The 18,163-nt window shown below is 38.0% G+C and overlaps 1 long non-coding RNA gene across 4 annotated transcripts in view; it reads right to left on the bottom strand.

Annotated features, from left to right (window-relative positions):
- LOC109552832 (uncharacterized) overlaps positions 1-12,839 on the bottom strand; it is a 79,048-nt gene extending 66,209 nt beyond the window's left edge. Inside the window, exon 1 of one of the 4 annotated variants that reach the window (XR_002179742.3) lies at positions 11,581-12,839. This is a non-coding gene — a long non-coding RNA (uncharacterized lncRNA). The remainder of the gene's footprint in view (positions 1-11,580) is intronic. The other 3 variants (XR_012324810.1, XR_004529242.2, XR_012324809.1) reach the window with 3 other exon arrangements.
- Positions 12,840-18,163: the final 5,324 nt, after the last annotated feature.

Genomic DNA, 18,163 nt, shown 5'->3' with positions numbered 1-18,163 from the left:
TAAACAAGTAAAAATCAGGAAACTTCCTCTTTTTCTTCAAATGCATATTTCTTCATTGATCCAAGCTAAATTTTTCTGACTCTTGGAATTACAAAAGAAAATATATAGTCTTTCATTAAACAGACTCAGCAAATAGCCCTTCAGTTTCAGAACAAAGCCAGTATCATGGCAGACAAGTCATGATATACAATATTGCCCGATTAACTCCTACAGGTGCGATTATAAAAGATCTCTTTCATGATGCGGGTTGATAAATACTTAAAGATATTTACCTGCCTTGCGAACGGACACTTTCCCATTCAAAGTCTACAAAAAATAAATTAAATTTTTAAAACTCTTGTAACTGTCAATGTGGTTACTGAAGAACATTAGAACACTTCAATGGGGCCTATTGGGTTTTTTAATTTATTTTTTAACATCTTTATTGTAGTGTAATTCCTTTACAATGGTGTGTTAGTTTCTGCTGTATAACAAAGTGAATCAGCTATAAATATACATATATCCCCATATTCCCTCCCTCTTGAGTCTCCCTCCCAGCCTACTGTTTTTGATTGAAGTCTCACCACCCTATTGCCTTTTCTGTAAGCTGTCACAGTATAACTTCTTTCGCCCCTGAGGCTATCATAGTAAAGAGCATAGTTCTCTCTTGTGAAAAAGTTCCACACAGCTAAGATTTTCATGGTGTATCTAGTTGTCCATTAAGAAAAAGAAAAATTACGTTCTTAATTATCTACAATTCTGTACAGGAAAAACAACCACTGTGATTACTCAAGGAACAGATAAACCTCCCCATGTTCCTTCTAAATAACAACATAGCATAAGATGAAAAGAAGGAAAAATTATTTTATTTTGAAGTAAGCATCAAAAAAATTTGCCTGATGGGATTGTAGAAAGTCCAGTTTGGGCTGGGAGTTGCTTAAGTTGAAAGTGCCACTGCAAGGGATGGAACAGAAAGAAGGCAGTCCTTTTACTCCTTTTTCAAGATTGCAGGGCAGTGCTGAGAGTGTCAGAGGCTACATTCAGCTACTTGGCTGGGACAAAGGCAGGGCCAGATCCACAATCTCAAGTGGATGCAGAAGGAATAAAGAAAATGCCTGGTATTCAAGAGCCAACTCTCAACTGGGCTTCAGGATTGCCGTTTCTGGTTTTCAGAGATAGAGAAATCCATGTATGTTTGAGAAAATATGTATTTCTGTTGTGAGTGGAATGTGGCTTGGTCCCTCTTTGTTTATCTGGTCTCCAATCTCCAATTTCTCCAGTTAGAAGGGGGGGGAAAGTAGGTAGAGAGAGAAAGATTACCATGAGGCAAGTTTTTTTCTCTCTCTTTTTAAAAAATTCGTATTGTAATAGAGCTCAAAACCGAGCTTGGACCTGAAAAGTATTGGGACGGCAGAAAAAGTCTCTGTTGAAGGAGTGATGATAGATGTGCTCCTGATTTCGTTTACACTGTTGCCCACAAACAATCTCTTGTTCAAAGTCCTGCCCAAGTCTAGCTGTGCCGTGAGAGTTTTCCACACTACCTCAGCCCAAAGTGATCTTCTAGATTCATAGCACTTACCACTGACAATGCTTATTTGTCATTGAATACTTATGGCCTTGAATTATCATTTGGGTATGTTGGTTTGAAGTGACTTTGAACTTTCTAGTGAAGAATTTCAGCACAAAAATGAAAACATGAATCTGTAACTTAAAGAAAAGCTCAGAGTAGAGATATGAAGGTGGAAGTCTTCAGAAAATAGGTGGTGATTAGAACCGGAAGAATGAATGGGAGTTCATAAATAAAGGAATATAGAAAAGCAAGAAAAGGAGAATTTGAAGAGAGTTCTGAAGAACACCATTACTTAAGAAGTACCTAGTAGAAAAATTAGTGAAAGATAATTTTACAAAGGTCAGAAAAGTGGGAAGAATGTTGCTTTTTGTATGCTTTTAATTTTCCCAAAGAGAGAGGAAGGAAATGTGTTATTGGTGATTTCAGTATTTTCCAGAACATTTACAATTCTTTGCATATAGTATATGCGCTAAATGTTTATTTGGTGCACAAGACATGAGGAATAAATTCATCTAAATATTGCTCTTATTTTCCTTTTGATTGTTATGTTCTTAGCAATCATCCCAGTGCCACCCTTGTGCCACTGTATTTTTTTTTTTTAAACATCTTTATTGGAGTATAATTGCTTTACAATGGTATGTTAGTTTCAGCTTCACAACAAAATGAATCAGTTATATATATACATATGTTCCCATATCTCTTCCCGCTTGCGTCTCCCTCCCTCCCACCCTCCCTATCCCACCCCTCCAGGCGGTCACAAAGCACCGAGCTGATCTCCCTGTGCTATGCGGCTGCTTCCCACTAGCTATCTACCTTACGTTTGGTAGTGTATATATGTCCATGCCTCTTTATCGCTTATTACTCAGCCATAAAAAGAGACGAAATTGAGCTGTTTGTAATGAGGTGGATAGACCTAGAGTCTGTCATACAGAGTGAAGTAAGTCAGAAAGAGAGAGACAAATACCGTATGCTAACACATATATATGGAATTTAAGAAAAAAAAATGTCATGAAAAACCTAGGGGTGAAACAGGAATAAAGACACAGACTTACTAGAGAATGGACTTGAGGCTATGGGGAGGGGGAAGGGTAAACGGTGACAAAGCGATAAAGAGGCATGGACATATATGCCACTGTATTTATCCTGTCTTTTCTCAGAAGACAGTGAGTGGCCCCAGTGGGTCTGTTAGTGGCAGACTCTCACCTCTAGGGGGAGCTCAAGGAGAGGAGCACTGAATAAGTGTCATGTCTAAGATCATATTGGGTCATGGTAGTAGTGGGTTGAGTTTTTGGTGAATTAGGAAGGGATTAGAAGGAATTAACCTCCACCGGGCTGAATCTTTAATTCTTTTGAAATTACACCTTTTTAAAAATTTCACATGACAGGATGCAGATCCAGACTTGACTCTCACTTGGAAAAATCCCCCTAACCTAGAAAAACTAAACGAAACACTAGAATTCATGTGTTAAAAATAATGGCCAAAGGGCTACATATAGTCACTGATACATTTCGCTCAAGGTACGTGACTCTGAGTGTCCCTGTGTGTGTGTGTGTGTCTCCGAGAATTTGAAAAACTTTGAAACAGGCAAAACCTTAACCACTTCCCCACAGTTTCTACCACTCCATTCATCTGATATTTGGCCCACATCACAGATTTTTTTACCTTTTTGCACACTATAGGCAATTAAGTTTGCAAATATTGTTTAAGTTTCTAAAAGTACATTTTTACTGTTTACCCCCTCAAAGCCTTCATGGTTGAGATTTAAGTGTTCAATATCTCATAAATTTCTGCATTTCTCACCAAAAAAACAAAAAACCAGTTTCTCTCTTTGAAGATGTGTTTTGCTCCACGTAGGGAAGCTTAGCAGTATAGCAGATAATCCTATGCACAAGCCACGAAATTTGCCACAGTCTGTCCTAACACGGTTGCTTTTGGGTTCAATGTCTCCACTTACTGTGTCCACCTTAGCTGAATTGAAATCATGGGAGTATCCCTCTTAAGGGAAATATGCGTGGATCCTTCTCATGGATGGTGACTCATTGTTTTATTATCGTCACCAAAAAATTTAATAGAAGAGACAAATATGATCAGAAAACAAAGTATTCAGTACTACATGTTAGACAAACGTTGTTTTTTTACACTTGAAAAGAAAAGAAAGAGTGCAGAAGTAAAAGACTTCCTCTGTAGTTCTGTGATCGCAGCCTAGGCAGGAGACTTCACAACCCAACACAAATGAACATTCCAAAGCAGGAGGGATTAGGCAACCTCCACAAAGCAGGCACACTGCCATTGGTTTGGATTTCCCAGTCTAAAAAGCTCTTCTTCTGTTCTAAAAGGACAAACATTTCAGGTCTCACCATAGGTAACTGGGAAAACAGGGTAGAAAACGTTCTTCCAAATGGTAAACCACCTGTTTGATGCTTATTTTGCACGCTCAGTAAACAAATCTGTTTAATTCATCCCTCCAATCAAAAACACATTCGTTAAGTGTCTACCATGTGCAGGGCCCTGCACCTGCGCAGAGGTATAAGACAAGTCCCCCACCCTAAAAAGCTGATAGTCTAGCACTGCTGGCAAATATGAATGGACTTCCTGTTTCCACCAAGGTCCAGCGCAATATTTCGTTTTGAATCTTGAGAGCATTGTGAACTCATTGGTGATAATCTCTATAATAAGAACAAGTACCTAATATTAGTTCCCAGGTATGAGGCATTCCAGACATATTTTTTAAATGGTGATTTTCAGAGTCCCATGGCAAAGATTTTAAATGGATTTGATCAAAAGTCAAAAGGAGCCCTTTCACATGCTCTTGCTGAGAAACTTGGCATTGGGACTGTACCTAATTGAGAGACTTTGTTGGCTGAAGTGTGTTGGCTTCAAGCCCAATCACAGGACCCCTTGGAACAATGAGTAAGGCCATTAGTTTGCATGCCTAATCCCAAGTGACCTTGTATGAGTCTCCCTCTTTCTTGGGATTTGCAGGTCCCATGGTTTGGTAGCATGGGAGAGTGACACGTTAATCCGGCTTTTTTCTCTCTCATCCTTACAGATTGTTACAGGCCACGGACTGTCCTGTAAATGGAGACTGAATCTTGTTTTTTTCATTTTTTTAAGAACTTGACAGGGAAGCTTACATCCGAGTATGTTAAAGTTACAGGTGCTATAAACTTTGAACATCAATCTGACTATAGTTTTTTTTTGTGGCCTTGGTAATAACTCCCCTCCTTTTTTAAAGACAGCTTTATTAAAATATACCCCAACTGTAACTAGTTTAAATACTATCAATCAATTTAAAAATTTCTGTAATTATTATTCATTCTTTTTAGAATCTTATTACATATTGGGTTTGTACTTTTTGTTTTTTGTATCTACAGAGTGACTCACCAAATGCAGTAACTAACTGTCTTAAATACACCTAAAGTATTACTTAATCCCTCAGAAATTCCCTCTATAGTTTTGTCTTTAAAAAAGCAAAACAAAACAAAGAAACAAACAAATAGATTCCATACCACAAAACCTTTAAAAGCAACAATATTATTTTTTCCTTTGGGTAAAAGTAAAGCCTAAGCAAATATAAATTATCTGAACTCCATTCTCCGTTATCATGGATTAGCTTTGACAATTCCCTCTCGCCAAATTGTTTGTTCCTGGTTGTATGGAAAATATTTCTATAAAATAACTTGGAAGAAGCAGAGGAAACAGTTCTCTAAATAAAATAAATGTATATGGTTGTCTAAGATCATTAGCAGATGGGTTATAGTATTGATAGATTTGTAGGTTCAAAATGATGGAAGCAGACTTTAAAAGCGGGTTTCCCAAGGGTGTTTTTTGATGAGAAAGTCCTCTCCCTGAAGCCTGACTAGGGTTAGAGAAGTTTGACTAACTCTTCCTTCTGAGGACTGCTTCCCAGTGAGCTGAATGAGGCCACTGGAGCAGTGAATACCGGCACAGAGACCCATCACCAGAAAATTTAGGATCTTGCCATGAACTGTCATGAATTACAACTGTTTAAAACTTTTGAGGAAGAGGCTCCAATTTAGGATTGAGAATCATGGGTTTGTGCAAGAAGAAAACAAAGTGAACATTATCTTGAGGTTTTTTTTCAAGTAAGAGTAACACTACTAGTCTCAATGCACAATTATATATGTCTTTAAAATGTATGTTTAAACATTATTTAACCTGAAATAAATGCAGAAATGGCAAGTGTTTTCTTATCCTGCAACAGATAACCAGTTTTGCCTGTGACATTCAAAAGCCACTATTTCTGCAAAAGCTATAGACTTACTTTACCCCACACCCAGTACTCCTCTCCCACAAATCACAGCCCAACTTGTTTCCCCAGTGCCTGCCCACCTTCCCCCACCAGTAGAGGGTTATACTTGGACCAAATATAGGTCATAAAGACAAGTACATCATTAGAGAGACTTTGTATAACTAGGTTCAAAAGCCTAGATCTGTAGTCAACTTTCTATGGCCTATATAAATCAGTCCTCTGCTGTTTGTGATAAAAATGAAGTTTTGTTCTTTTTTTAGTGCTAAGATTCAAAAGATGTACAAATTTGGTAAAAAAAAAATTGAATAAAAATCAATGAAGAAAATTGAGTTTCTTTATTGAAAGGTATATCAAAGAAATTCATTAAATGTTTATTGAAGTTCAAAACCAAAAAGCTAAATAATAGTATAAGTGTTTTATCCTTTGGGGAAATTAGGTAAATAATCAGGAAGAACTGAATAAGGAAAGACTATATAGAAGCGGAATATTTACTGATGCTTGTTGCATGTTAAGTCATCAGATGCTTACGGACATGGTAAATACTAGGACATTGTTCAAATAACAAATTGATTTAATATGTGAAAGGATTTGCTGCTTTCAGTGTAATCTTCTGCATTTCTTTTTTTCTTTTCTACTTGTAAGAATTCATAAACTACCCTTCCAAGAGTTAAAATAGTCCACCAGAAAAGGGAAGACTATTACTTATTTACAAATAGAGAATCTAATTATGAGAAATTCCCTTGTAAAGATTATGTCTTGAGTTTTTTCACATCTTTAATCAGAGACGTGTTCTCTCCATGGACCAAAACCAGGCAGCCTGTTTCTGAGCACCTTTTATCAGTTCTGACACATCAGAACTGCTCTGGTTTCTTCAGAAGTGTGTAAATGAATAGTGCTCTACCTCACTATATTTAGTGTACTTATCTAATAAAGGTGCCAGGGTTCCACTTTGTGCTCTAATCTGAACTCACAGCTATTTATTGGAGGGGAGAGAGAGGTACAGTCATCAAGTCCTGCTTAGTGATTGCTGCCACCCTGTACTATTTTAGAGATTTTGACTCACTCATAAATCAAGGTGGCCAAAATGGAAACTATTACTTTGGATTTTGAGTTACAACAAATGAAAAATGCTGTTAAATATATAATAAATTATAAGAATTTCTGAAATGGTCATTTTTTTTTCCACTGAGGCCATGAGAAGTAAACCAGAAAAGAACCTTTGGCAAAATCTAAATACATAAGCTTTTTGATAACCTATTTGAAGTAGCTAACTCTTGTTTTCTTGTACCACAGTAATACAACTTTTAGTTTTGGACTTCCCTTTTTTTTTTTTTATAGATTTAATTTTATGTATTTTTGGCTGCATTGGGCCTTCTCTAGTTGTGGCGAGCAGGGGCTCCTCTTCCTTGTGGTACGTGGGCTTCTCCTTGCGGTGGCTTCTCTTCTTGCAGAGCACGGGCTCTAGGTGCACAGGCTTCAGTAGTTGTAGCACGCAGACTCAGTAGTTGTGGTTCATGGGCTCTATAGTGCAGGCCTAGTAGTTGTGGCACACAGGTTTGTTGCTCCACGGCAGGTGGGATCTTCCCGGACCAGGGATTGAACCCATGTCCCCTGCATTGGCAGGTGGATTTTTATCCACTGTTCCACCAGGGAAGTCCCTGGACTTCCCATTTCTGCATCATGATTATTACTGTCACTCTTCATCCTAAAATTTCTTCCTAAATTTTACTCTCAATTTTTAACTTCTCTGATTCATTTTCAGTTCCATCCACAAGCAGTGAAATGTAGCGTTCCTAAATCCTTCAAGCTTGAACTTCTGGATGCATGTTGTATTCCCCCAATGATAACAACACGGTGTTACACCAGATTTTCCCCTCCTCCTTCTCTGTACATGTTAGACCCATGCTGTCCACTACAGTAGCTACCCACCACCTGTGACTATTGAGCCCTTGAAACGTGACTACTCTATGTTAAAAATGTGCTCTAAGTATAAAATGCACACTGGATTCCAAGTAATTAGTATGAAGAAAGAATGTAAAGTATCTTAATCATTTTAATATCGATTATGCATTGAAATGAAAATATGGTGGCTGTATTGGCTTAAATAGATCTTAGTAAAATTATTTTTACCTGATTCTTTTTACATTTTTAATATGGCTACTAGAAAGTTTTAAATGATCTACTTGGCTCACATTATCTTTCTGTTGGACAGCACGGGTTACAATATGAGTCCCTGGATACTATATCTCTGTGATTTCATGTATTCCTGCCTTATTCTGAAGCTTTTTGATACAGCTCCTTTTTCATTTGAATTTCTCATCTCTACACAGTCTGCTATTTCACACGTCCACACTGTAGGCTCTGGGAACCCTCTTAAACTTACTTTCTTGTATTCAGTAAGCATGCATTGAATGGCTATTTGGTGTCAGGTATTCTATCAGGTATTCTACCAAGCAACCTTGGGACCGGAGCATGTTCTGAAAACCACAGGTACATCCCTGTGACTCAAGATGAGGGTGAAATAATGAGATACAAGGCACCCAAGGCAGAGGAGTGCCATCATGAAACGACTTGTGGAGTTCAGCTTTTATACAGACAGTGGTGGGGTCACTGAGGGGCTTGAAATAATAGAGTGACCATAATCGGGTTTACTTTTTTAGAAAGATTGGGTTATAACAGGACAAGAAAAGAATTAAACAGCTACCATAACAATAAAAAAATATTTTGAAGGCTTGAACTGAAGCCGTGGCAATGAGGATAGCTAAATTCAGATTTGAGAGTCACATAAAATGTAGAATTTGTAGAGCACACTAACAATTTAGATATGGATAGCAAGGGAATGAGGTAGGTCAGGGATGAGAACTTGCCTAAAAATTTTGGTTTGGAAGGTAATGGTGCCCTTTACCAAAACTCAGAATGTGGAGACTGTAGAAACTGACAAATTTCAAGTCTAATTCCTTGAATCTGGTCTTAGAAGATCTCCAAGTGAAATCATGTGGTAGCAAGGGATGGAGGAGTATGGTACATAGGATTGAAATCTGGATTAGAGACATAAGTGGTATCAAAACATGGGAGTTGAAAAAATAATCATAGGATAGAATGGAAATTAATAACACAAGCTGTGAATTTTTTTCTGTGAAAATCTAAAAATAAAATATTGAAGTTTCTACATCTAAATATATATACACAAGAAAAAGTCCATATCCTGAAATTTTAAATGATTGCTTCTGAGACATGGGGTTATGATTGATTTTTCTTTTATTGTTTTGGCTTGGTGTCATTTTATAAATTGTCTATAATGGACATGGATTACTTGTGATGCTTTTCAAGTATTTGTGTTTTAATTGCAAAAGAAATAAGATTAGTAAGTATATTCAAGTCAGGCATCTTCAGACAATACCGAAATGCTTGCAGTTAAAAGAAAGCCTTTTCCTTCAACTACCTCCAATACCACACCCATCACAGAATCTGTGTTACAAGTTTAGCTTGTATCCTTCAAGCACTTTTCCAGTTCATTTACAAATATATGAGAGAAAGACAGAGAAACATTTTTTATTCACTTGTTATGTTTTCATTTTGCTTCATCATAAATAGTTCCCAAGCCCTATCCTCTCCTTTATCTGTATTCTCTACTTAGACGATTGCTCCTTGTCCTCTGGTTTTCAATGCTGGTCTATATGGCTGGTGACACCTAGTTTTACATGCCCAAGCCATGACCTTTACAGAGCACGCCAGACTCATTCACAGTGCTTGCCCATTTGATACTGAAAACTGGCGAGAACACAGTAAGCACTTTGAACTAAATATATCCATAACAGAATCCTTGACGCCTGTTCTTTCCTGGGGCCACAACCCCAAACTGCTCTTCCTGACCTCAGTAAAAGGTATTTGCTTTCATTCATCCCGGCTAGAGCCAAAATTCAAGAAATTGTCCTCAATTTCTCAACTTCACATCCAATGCATCAGCAGAAACTGTTGGCTCTACTTCTAAAACATATTCTGTATCCATCCACTTTTTTCCATCTCCACTGCCATCACCCTCATCTAAACTATCATGTTCACTTGTCTGTTTACCTCATTCTACTTCTCTTCCACGCATGTGTTCTTAGAGAGAAAATGGTTTCCATGCAAAGAAATGATTTGTAAAAATGTGCATCAGATCATCTTACTCCTTAATTTAAAACATCCAGTGGTTTATCATTTCTTTTCAAAACACTAAGACTCCCTACCATGACCTATAAATCCCTCCATGACACATACCTTGATCTACATTGTTCTGGCCACACTGCCTTTCCCTCCGTTCCTAAAACAATAACAATTCATTCTGGGCACAGAACCTCTGCATTGCTATTCCTTCTATCTGAAAACTCTTACTCCAAATATAAGTAACCCTGACTCCTTCTCAACTTCAAGTCTAAACCCTAGTGTTGCTTTCTCAGGGAGTTCTTCCCTGGCCCTGTGCTCCCTTATTATATATGACTTTATACATGTAAAAATCAACTAAGAAGAATGCTGGGATTTTTATTATACAATCATTACATGACTTTACCCACTTGGGGTTTTGTCACATATCATTACCACCAGAGAATGCTCATTTATTTATTTGGGGATCAGGACCAGATATCTAACCATACTACAATTTATGAAGGAAAAAAAAGAGAATCTTTTCTTAGTCTATTAACTAATCTGGTCTTACTCATCAGCCTGTCCCCAATTCTGTCAGCTAGTAGCAAGAAAAAATGAAAAAGAAATTATATAAATTATATTCCATTTTGAAACTTAATTTAATCCAATTGTTTAAATAGTCTCTTTAGGTTTGGTTTGTTCTAATTATTCTATCTTTTACATGTATCTCCTCAACTCTTTAATTTCCTCAAGTAGGAGAAAGGGAGGGATTTATATCTTCTCAAAACAGCATGGAAAGGGAAATCTCTGGCCTCATGCTAGTTCTTGGGTAACTCAACCATGTTTAGTGAATGACTATTATAATCTCAGCATTGTTCTTAATTGATTACGTGCATTGCTTAATATAATCCTTGCAATAACACTCTAAGGTAAATACTTGCATTATCCTGGTTTTATAGTCGAAGGAACTGAGACAGAGAGAAACGATGTTATTTGTGCAATATTACTACACTGTAAATGGCAGAGCCAGGAATTGTACCCAGGCAGTTTTCTCTATAACTCATGCCTTTTGCCACCATCCTATGCTGCTTTGTTAGTGAACTGGCTGGATCCCGTGAACTATGGTTGGCTCCATCCGATTCTTGTGCTTTTTGCTGTCCTATTGCTGATATTATACTTACTGAACTTGTGGTTGAGTCTGCTTGGCTTGACTAGGTGCTGGGCTGTCAACTCAGCATTCACATTGCACAAGACCTGAGGGAGGTTCCGGAGGAGAACCAAAACACTGTCTCAGCCTGCCTATGCCACTCCACCTACTCACCCAGTGTGGGCCAATCCACACCTTTGAAGAGCCCTTATGCCCTTCTCCATTAAAAGCCTCACTCCCTTTTTCCTGTCCCATCTTTTCTTTCTCTGTTTCTGCCCCTAAGCTACTGGGTCAAGGGGGTGGGCTGACTGCCTACTTTGTAACACAGGCTTTCACTACTACATGTCTTCCATCTTCTTAAAGTAGCGTTTGTCATCACCCCTTTTCCATGGGCTACACCAACAGAATCACTGTGATAGAACATGTTTGATGGGGGAGAGGGATAAAAACACATTGGTTTAATACTTGTCAAATATTTTCCATACCTCTCTTGTATGGCTCCCCCAATAGAACACAGGTTAACGGCAGTAGAGGCTTCAGCTCCTTGTCTGTAGATCAACTTGCTGATTTCTAAACCTCAGCTGTCTACTTCCTTAAAACATATGGTCTATTTGTCATGCATATGACCCTAGTAAAGGCCTGCGCAATGCTTAGAAGAATAAAATACATTGTAAAATCTTTCATCCATCAAATGTCTGTCATACTGCCAGGCCAGGTGGAGTAATAATTGTGCTTGCATGTATCAGCAAATAGCAGTGCTATTAGATGAAACTACTTCAAGTAATTAACTTACTCATAGCTTTTTTTTTTTTTTTTGGACAGAAAGAAGCTAAAAAGGCTGAAGTCATGAAGAGTAGGAAAGAATGAGGCAAGTACAAAAAGTCACCTTAGCATCATGCTGTCTGTTTAAATATTGAAAAGACAAAGTCAGCATGACTATACACGAACACATGCAACCAATCACTAAAAAAGAACTGCAGTTACTGGGTGAATATAGGAATGAATGAATGAGTAACTTTGGTATATACACTTATATAAAAAAAGACAAATCAATATATACTAAACAGTCAGAACTTACCCATTGTGTTAATTTCCTGTGGCTGCTACAAAAAATTACCACAACCTTTATGACTTAAAATAACACAAATTTACTCTCTCACAGTTCTAGAGTCTAGAAGTCCAAAATCAAGGTGTGGGCAGGATTATGCTCCTTCCAGAGGTTTGGGGGAAATCTGTTTCTTGAGTCTTCTAGCTCCTGGTGGCTGCCAGCATTCGTTAGCATTCTTTGGCTTTTGGCTACAACCCTCCAATCTCTGCTTCTGCCTTCACATCATCTTCTCCGTGTGTCAAATCTCCCTCTCCCTCTCTCCTATAGGGTACATATGATGGCATTTAGAGCCCACCCAGAAAATCTAAAATAATCTCCCAGGCCAGGAAAGGAGAGGACACAGATAAGGAGAAAAGAAATATCTGATTTTCTGGCAATATATCCACCAGGCTCAAATGAAATGGTCTTTAGAACTTTTTAGATTTCTATGGCCAAGGAAATCCTGGTCTTCAATTGTCCTAGCTCTATCATAAATGTGCTTACCACTACTCTTTCCCTAGATTCTCAAATTCACCTTTCATCATTTTTATGCTCACTTGAAATTAATCTCCTGGGGATTTTGAGCATTATAAATTAATATTTACCAAACTATGCAATGATATAAGTACCTACTATCACAAAGAAAATGAGGCATAATTAATACATAATCAAAAAAAGGAGCATGAAACTGATCATTTATTTTCATGAATCCTCCAATTGTGCCCCACTCCTACCCCACGTTCCACCCCAATCCCCAAGTAAAATGTAGATGGGTAAAGGAAAAATATAACTATGCATGTGTGACTTTGGTATTGCAGATTCCAAGGAAAGTTTAGAACTACTTTTGAAAAAGTAAGAAACACAAAAGCTCTCCTAACAAATAGACGGTTTAATAATAAAATTGAACTAATTATGTTAATCCTCTGGGTACTTTTTTAAAGTTTCTTTTCATATAACTTGTATTAGTTATCATATCTGAACAAAGCCTCCTTCTGTTTCATTGTTCTAACCTTCATGACATGTGGCTTCCATCTTGTGTTCAATGGATGGCCCACCCCCTCCTTCCCATTACTGGAACAGGCAAAGGGAGTAAGGGGAGGACATCCCTTCAAGGGAAAATCCAGGGAGCATACACTATTTCTGCTCGAAAAGCCAGAACCAAATCATATAACCACAACCAGCTGCAAGAGAAGCTAAAAAATATACTCTTTATTTTGGATGGCCTTGCAAGAGTTAAAGTTCCATTACCATGGATAAGGAGAACACAAATTGGGGATCAATTAGCTCTCTCTTTCACGGCCCACCCTTTTGCCTAGCCAAATATCTTTGATACTCTTCTCATATAGAGAGCACATTCAAGCCCTCTCCAAGTCTCATTCAGCATCTGACAACCTGCTAAAATAAGAGACAAGTTATGTGCCCCCCCATACTAAATTTACAATGATGGAATAGGCAGAATAACTGTCATCAAGCCTATAATTTTAAACAAGGAAAAATAGGAAACACTGAACAGTTATCTGTTCAGTCTCTCCATAGAGATTATCAAGGGCTATTGGTAAGAAATGCAAAGATTACCTGCGTTAGATTAAGTTCCTTATATAGCCTGTCTGACGGCCCTGATTCTTCTCTCTGTGAGGAGACTATGGCTTTGCCCACTGGGAAGTTTAGTCTAGTATCCTCTGTGGCCACTTCTGAAGTACGTTTGAGAGCTGCCCTGCTTTTACGGTCTGATTTCTTCTGGTACAGAATGATCTGATTTAGAGCTTGACTAATAACATCTTGGTGAGCTTAGCTTGTAGATTCTTTGAAAATACCAAGTCCTCAAAAACTTAATGGTTTTCAATGTTTTTGCTCCTACTCAATTTCATTTGAAAGTAATCATGACCACAGTTTTGGACATAATTTTAAAACATGAAATCACTGTTTTTTTAAATGTACTGGTTTCTGCATTCTATTAGTGCTATCCTACCCCACCTCCTCAACATAATGGATACTGTGCAGAAGCTGCTTGGAACATTCACCTTGGATAAGAAAGCAATGTCCTTAATCTGACATTTACCCCTTGGCTGGTTCTCAATATCTAGAAGATACTGTGAGGCCCCAGATCACCAGCATAAACATTACCCATCCATGAAGCTGACAGTCTTGAAGAGGTATTGAGGAAGGCATCATATAGAGGTGATACCTTGAAAGGGGAACAGAAATTAGATGAAGATATGAGGGAAAAGTGATTCAGTTAGAGGAAACAGGAGTAAAGGCCGCAAAGGTAAGAGAAATGTGGTGAATGAAAAGAAACACTGGCAAACAGACTGAGACTGGGAATAAAACTGAACATGTGGCAGAAGCCAGATGATGGAAAATTTATAGACTAAGTCAAAAGGAGCTATTTTATGGTTTGAATAGGGCGGTGGTCCATTCTACTAACTGTGCAGAATGGATATAAGAAACAAAAATTTTGAGACTGAACCACCATTTAGAAGGTTATTATAGTAACCCAGACAAGAGATGATGAGAAAATGATAAAAGGGTCAAGAAATATTTAACAAATAAATTCTGTAGGACCTGGTGGTGGTTTGGATGTAATAGTGTGAGAGAAAGGGAGAAGGCAAAGCCCAGGGATCACATGAAGAGGAGCAAAAGGAGACTGATTCTGTTGAGAGGTATTGAGATGAAAGTCTTATGAATCCCAGGTGTAAATGTTCAGAAGAGGTAAATACAAGATACTTTTTCTGAGGAGACAACTATGCTGGAGAAATCTATTAAGGAGTTTCTAGCGAACAGGCAATAGTTAAAATTTTGAACCCAGATGAATATCTCTCAGATAGGGTACATACTGTAAGAGGGAAATCTGAGGATCCTCAAAATTTTAGAGGAAGGCAGAAAAAAAAGAAGCCCCTCAAGAAACCAGGAAGGAAAGTCCGAGAAGTAAGATGAGAATCAAGGGAGTGGTATAAAGGAATATCTCCCAGGGGTGGGGAAAGAGGCCGGACTGCAGTAGGTTGAAGAGTAAATGGGGAAAATGATGAAAGAGTAGGAAAATGTTGTTATGACATTTGCAGTGGAAAAAAAGAAGAAAGACAGGGCAATAACTAGAGGAGGAAACAGGGTCAAGATAGAACTTCTTTTAAGGATAGGAGACATTTGTTTATAATATAGGCCAAAGGAGAAGTGTGTTGAAGGTGTTGGAGAGGAGGGAAAACAGATGAAGTGAGGTCCCATTCCAAGAAGAGAGGAAATCATGAGCATGGTGGAGAGACTGACCTTGATCACGAGGGAGGGCTGGTCCTCTAAGACTGGAAGATGTGCATGCAAATCAATGTATCAGAATTGGGAAAAAGAAAGTTGAAGGATGTTATAATTAGTGAACTTAATTTTGCAGCTGAGTGTAAAGGAGTTGTGAGTGAGTGAGGTTTGGAATCTGCTGCTCTCTGCACATTCTCTGCACTTACACAAGACTTAGATCAAGCCCAAAGAAATGGGGATTAAATGTTCTGGGAGAAGGCAGGAATACAAAAGAGTGAGCAAGATAAAACCTTAGAAGTTGATCCCAGTGGACCCCACTGTGGGGGTTAGATCGTGGTCACTTACGTCTCTAGGAGGTGCTGCCTAGTTTTCCCTTGGCGTCTGCCATTACCGCCTGATCTTACAGAAAGGAGGTCTTTGAATTCCCATTCAATCCACAATCAGTCCACAATATTCAGCAGGGGCAACCTGGACATAGTTATTTTTGAAAATTGGACTTTAAAGATAAATAGGATTTGACCAAATTTGTGCTAATTTTAAAATAATACTTCTTTGATAGTTGATCAAACATCCTGCACATTTGGACCGTCATTCCTAATAACCATTCTGTGATGGTTGTGTTCTCATTTTCTCATACTTAATTTACCTGAGCTTGGTCAAATATAAGCCAGTAGTAGTACCATCTGAAAACCAAAAATATAAGGGGAAAGAGGGAGAATGAGAAAAAAAAGAGAGAGAGAAGAGACAGAAAGGAATGTTATGAAAATAAAAATTAACATATGAGCTGAACTTGCAGAATCAAAAGTATTTCACCTTGGAAAGAAAGCTTTCTGAGTAGCTCTCCACAATTGCTGGTGTGGGCAAGAGTTTCAGAGTTTATGCCAAGGCTTTTTGGAACCCATACCTAAATGTTCTCTTCTTCCCCATTCTTCTTTTAAAACCGCTTCATAATCTGAGTCTTTTGAGATCTGTAATGAGAGGGGGAACAAATCAAATTTTAGGAGACTCTGGCACATGAGCAGTTTGTGAAAATAAATGCTACAGAATTTCATTTCTTATTAGAAACACCTGCAGCTAATTCTGTGACCTGAAGATTTTGACTAAGGCTATAGTGCTGAGTTGCTCTCATATAGATACCTAAAGAAAGTGTAGCATCTTTGTTTTAAAGCACTAGTTGTACTTTCTTAAGTTTAGTGGTTGGTCTGATTATCCATAACCCAGTTAACTGATGTTCATTCTTGATCTTATCCCTCTCCTCAAGAAAATTCCACAAGATACTATCAATCAATGCAGAGTTCCGAAAATTTGTTAAGTATGTCACTGTTCTCTTTTATCAGTGTCTTTATTTTAATCTTTTCTTACTCTGATCAACAATATAACATCAGTTCAAACTTCAGATCAACACAAATCCAATTTCGTCATTCTTACATTTTATCTTTGTTCTCTTTGCCGAGGGATAACTTCTGCCCTATATAAGACAGGGTAAGTACATACCACGTATACAAGTACTCCCTCCACACCTACACACTCCCCTACACACACACACACTCATGCACATACAAACGCAAACACCAGACTCCTACAGAAGGAAGAGAAAGCCTGAAACAAACAAACTTCTGTGACAAATGTCCCAAACCGGACCAAAAATAGCCCTTCTGCACAAAAACCATCAATTCAATGCAAAAAAACTTACCATCTGGTTACTGTCAGGTCTGCAAGTGCATAAAAGAAGACTCTGTTTTTATACTTGGATTTATTTTTCTTTCACCAAACATGTTGGGTTTATTCCACTGTGTGTATTGTGTCTAGAAAAGGCATATTTGGTCCTCCTTGTTCAGATAGTATTAGATCTCTATCGAAGCACTAACATTAGTTTGTACTTGTCACTCCCAAATGTAATTAGCTACATTCACTCTTTTTTATGATTGAGTCTCAGATTCTGATGAAGTCCTGTTCCGAAATAGCCTTTCTTACTGTTTCACGCAAACTAAGGCCGTAATAATTTTACCTCACTTTACCACAGCTTCCCACACAGAACTCCAGTACCAAAAAACGGCAATAACAACTCCAGAAAGGAGTGAGGCCCTGAGCAGTGCCCAAGAATCATCCTCAGTGGCCTTGTTTGAAGATGTTCATGATGTAAATCCTGGTCTACACTGCCAGGTTTCCCAACTCCTGGAGTGTGAAGCTCTGACTGAGAGCTTCACTCACACACAAGCCCAGCACAGCTGCTTTTATTTCCCTAATAATGAAAAGAGCAGAAATACATCTGTTTTCATGCTTCGCTGTTGACAGCTCACCAAAAAAATGTGCATTCAACAGTTTTTATCCAAATAGACAGAGACATGTTGGGTCCAAAACACAGAGAGGTTATACGATGTTTTGGTTTTAAATTTGTGCAAGAAATTCAATTTTTACATTTTATGTCACGCCTCTAACAAATCTCTCTTCATATTCTGACAATATTCTTAGTGAGGTTCCAGACTGTTTCCTGCAGTGTCACTGGTGTGTGTTGAAACTCATTTCTACTTTTCATAAAGTATATTCTGAGGTAGTTATTTGACAGAAATGAATTATGCAAAGCAGTTCAGTCTTCAAAGCAGGGAATGGTAAAAGGTACAAACACTATAATGCGCATATGATGTAACAGAGACATGTGAGCAAAGAGTTAATTCTTTATTGTTATCTGATCGTTCTTTAGATTCTCTCCCCCTAAAAAACCCAGCCTGAAAGGAAAA

Source organism: Tursiops truncatus, chromosome 12 (assembly GCF_011762595.2).
Source record: "Tursiops truncatus isolate mTurTru1 chromosome 12, mTurTru1.mat.Y, whole genome shotgun sequence".
Classification (NCBI taxonomy): Eukaryota; Metazoa; Chordata; class Mammalia; order Artiodactyla; family Delphinidae; genus Tursiops; species Tursiops truncatus.
The sequence above is the reverse complement of the archived record's forward strand: the minus strand, read 5'-3'. Positions and strand labels throughout refer to the sequence as shown.